This window comes from Chiloscyllium plagiosum, unplaced genomic scaffold (genome assembly GCF_004010195.1).
Source record: "Chiloscyllium plagiosum isolate BGI_BamShark_2017 unplaced genomic scaffold, ASM401019v2 scaf_4135, whole genome shotgun sequence".
NCBI lineage: Eukaryota > Metazoa > Chordata > Chondrichthyes > Orectolobiformes > Hemiscylliidae > Chiloscyllium > Chiloscyllium plagiosum.
The window spans coordinates 1-3,729 of NW_025210183.1; the positions used below are offsets into that span (position 1 = coordinate 1).

The 3,729-nt window shown below is 54.7% G+C and overlaps 1 long non-coding RNA gene across 1 annotated transcript; it reads left to right on the forward strand.

The window, feature by feature from the left end:
* The first annotated feature begins 176 nt into the window (after positions 1–176).
* LOC122546876 lies at positions 177–3,158 on the forward strand. Its single transcript, XR_006310824.1, has 3 exons — positions 177–277; positions 874–1,002; positions 2,762–3,158. It is a non-coding gene; the product is annotated as an uncharacterized LOC122546876 (long non-coding RNA).
* Positions 3,159–3,729: the final 571 nt, after the last annotated feature.

Sequence of the window (3,729 nt, forward strand, 5' to 3'; positions counted from 1 at the left end):
GTGAACACCCATCAGTACGCACTGTAATAGGGAGAGGGACTGCGGTGTGAACACCCATCAGTACACACTGTAATAGGAATACAGACTGCGGTGTGAACACCCATCAGTACGCACTGTAATAGGGATACAGATTTCAATTTGAACTAATGTGTTTTAGTCGACGCTACATTTCTTTATCCTATTAATCATTCATCTTTTTGAATTCAGGTCATTCAACATTTGCAGCACTTATTGGCTGTTTTTGGTGAAGTGATTGGAACAGATCAGATTAAAGAAGGTAATGTGATTTCCTTCCCAGACTGATTCGAAAATTGGAAATGTATCACTTGTGATTAGCACCGGTTTGAGGGCCGCTATGGGCTTATGAATCGTTTTCTGTTAAGTTATGTTTGTGTGGTGTCCCTGAGGCATGCTGTCAAATCCAAGACGTATCTAAATGAGATCATAGCTCATCTGCTCCACGATTGCCTTTCTTGTATTAAAGATCTCCCTCTCTCTGCCTTGAATACTCTCGGTGCCCCAGCCCCTGACGGCCCTCTGCAGTAACGCGTTCCCACAGATTCACTCCCCACCTCCGGCTTCAAGGGGGATTAACCACTCTGCATCTCCCCGACAAGTCCCCTTCCGAAGAATCTTGCTCGTATTCGATAAGGTCTTCTGAGCTACAATGCGTACAGGCCCCAACCAACTCAACCCAGCTTCGTTCCCAGCTTTGATCTCCGTGTAACCGTGTCTCCGTACTGGCTACGAAATGCTTTATTCACTCCTTGTTGTTTCCCGAAGCAATGTCCTGCTGCGTGCGTGAGTTTCTCACTGCTGTGTAAACATACACTCCCAAGGTGACCATGTCAACGTTCCCTCTGTTTGATTCAGAGAGCCAGAATGCCTTGATGATGTTGCTGAAGGATATCCCCCAGCGATTCCCCCAGGAATTTCAGAACGCCCTGATGGCAATTCCCCAGGAAGCTGCCAAGAAAATCTCCGCTGTGGTGTCCTCCTGAGGTAAGAAGCTGTTGGCAGTATCTGAAACGTTAGCTCTGCAAACTCCTGAAGAGTCCGCCAAATGCCGTGACCTCGACTGAATCACATCCAGAATCCAGTTTCAGTCTCCCATCTCTGGGAACGGGTGGGTCGTTGTGTTTGGAAATCTCCTTGGCCTATCGCTCTGAATTAACATCCTTTGGTAGTGCACCTTGTGCAACATCTCTGCCTCAATTTAATATCTCATCCAGCGGAATACCACTTTGACAGTGCGGCACTCCCTCAGCACTGGCCCTCCGACAGTGCGGCACTCCCTCAGCGCTGACCCTTCGTCAGGGCCCACTCCCTCAGTACTGGCCCTCCGACAGTGCAGCACTCCCTCAGCACTGACCCTTCGTCAGGGCCCACTCCCTCAGCACTGGCCCTCCGACAGCACCCACTCCCTCAATACTGACCCTCCGTCAGTGCGGCACTCCCTCAGCACTGACCCTCCGACAGTGCCCGCTCCCTCAGCACTGACCCTCCGACAGTGCGGCGCTCCCTCAGCGCTGACCCTCCAACAGTGCCTGCTCCCTCATTACTGACACTCCGACAGTGTGGCACTCCCTCGGCACTGACCCTCTGACAGTGCCCCCTCCCTCGGCACTGACCCTCTGACAGCGCCTGCTCCGCCAGTACTGACCCTCCGTCAGTGCGGCACTCGCTCAGCACTGACCCTCCGACAGTGCCCACTCCCTCAGCACTGACCCTCCGACAGTGCAGCACTCCCTCAGCACTGACCCTCCGACAGCGCCCGCTCCCTCAGCACTGACTCCCGTCAGCGCCCACTCCCTCAGCACTGACCGTCCGACAGCGCCCACTCCCTCAGCACTGACCCTCCGTCAGTGCGGCACTCCCTCAGCACTGACCCTCCGACCGTGCGGGGCTCCCTCAGCACTGACCATCCGACAGTGCGGCACTCCCTCAGCACTGACCCTCCATCAGGGCCCACTCCCTCAGCGCTGACCCTCCGACAGTGCGGCACTCCGTCAGCACTGATCCTCCGACAGTGCCCACTCCCTCAGCACTGACCCTCCGACAGTGCCCACTCCCTCAGCACTGACTCTCCGACTGCGCCCACTCCCTCAGCACTGACCCTCCGACAGTGCGGCACTCCCTCAGCACTGACCCTCCATCAGGGCCCACTCCCTCAGTGCTGACCCTCCAACAGTGCGGCACTCCCTCAGCACTGACCCTCCGACAGTGCGGCACTCCCTCAGCACTGACCCTCCGACAATGCCCGTTCCCTCAGCACTGACGCTCCGACAGTGCGGCACTCCCTCAGCACTGACCCTCCGACAGTGCGGCACTCCCCCAATACTGATCCTCCGACAGTGCGGAACTCCCTCAGCACTGACCCTCCGACAGGGCCCGCTCCCTCAGCACTGACCCTCCGACTGCGCCCACTTCCTCAGCACTGACCCTCTGACAGTGCCCACTCCCTCAGCACTGACCCTCTGACAGTGCCCTCTCCCTCAGCACTGACCCTCCGACAGTGCCCTCTCCCTCAGCACTGACCCTCCGACAGCGCAGCGCTCCCGCAGCACTGACCCTCCGACAGTGCCCACTTCCTCAGCACTGACCCTCCGACAGTGCCCACTCCCTCAGCACTGACCTTCCAACAGCGCAGCGCTTGCTCGGTGCTGAGTCTGATATCATATTGTTAGAGCTGACAAAGAAACAGGATTTTCTGTCTTACGATTCCCCTGATTTTCTGTGTTCTCCTTCTGTCTCTCACCAGTTCCCTCTCCTGCGATTTGCTGAAGGAGCGAGCTTGCCCACTCTTTTTCTCTGCCATCAGTTGGACACATTACAATGCCAGCACAAAAAACCAGGCCCCCCCGTGTCACCATTGGGAGTTCCCTGATCACCTCTCCACATGGAACGTACGAAGCGACATGGTTAAACGCTCCTGACCAGGGGTTTTTCGAACAGACGTTTTGGCAGTTCTGAGGAGCGTGCTGCCACAGTTTCTTGGTTGTGTGTTAGTTTCACCCCTGAGGGGCAATTTCTTGTGTTTTCCTGCCGAGGTTTGGGGAGGGCGAAAAGTGTTTCAAGGCTGATTTTGTGCAATGAAATTTATTTTGTGTGGTTGTGCAAAGATTCTCTGGTTGGACTAATAAAAGCCCACAAAAGGAGCTGTGTTTCGCGGTGTGTTCTCTGGCCGTGACTCCCAGCCCTGGTCCACTTCCTTGACCCTTCAGGCTGTGATCCTGTGTGACCTGCTGTCTGGCGCTGGGTGTGTCACTGTCTCTGTTGTGTGCTCTTTCACCAGCACAGGGTGGGAGTCACAGTGTCAGTGGAGTCTTGTGTGCGTGTTTCTGTCTGCCCTGAGACTAAATGTAGTATCAAGGGCTTTTCACACCCCAGCCCATTTGGTCTGAGTTAATTAACAGCTTCATCGTGATCATAACAACTGAATTTTACCTGCAGTTTGAGGGAGAGAAGAGCAGTATTTTGAACTTAAGTAAGGGAAGTTACACATAGAGCGTAGAACAGTGCAGGCCCTTTGGTTTTTGATGCTGTGCTGAGCTTTTATCCTACTCTAAGATCAGACTTCGCTCCCACAACCTTTCTTCGTCAGACCTGCCCTCCAGCCCAGGCAGCATCCTGGTCAATCTCCTCTGCACCCTCTCTAAAGCTTCCACATCCTTCCTATAATGAGGCGACCAGAACTGAACACAATATTCCAAGTGTGGTCTAACCAGG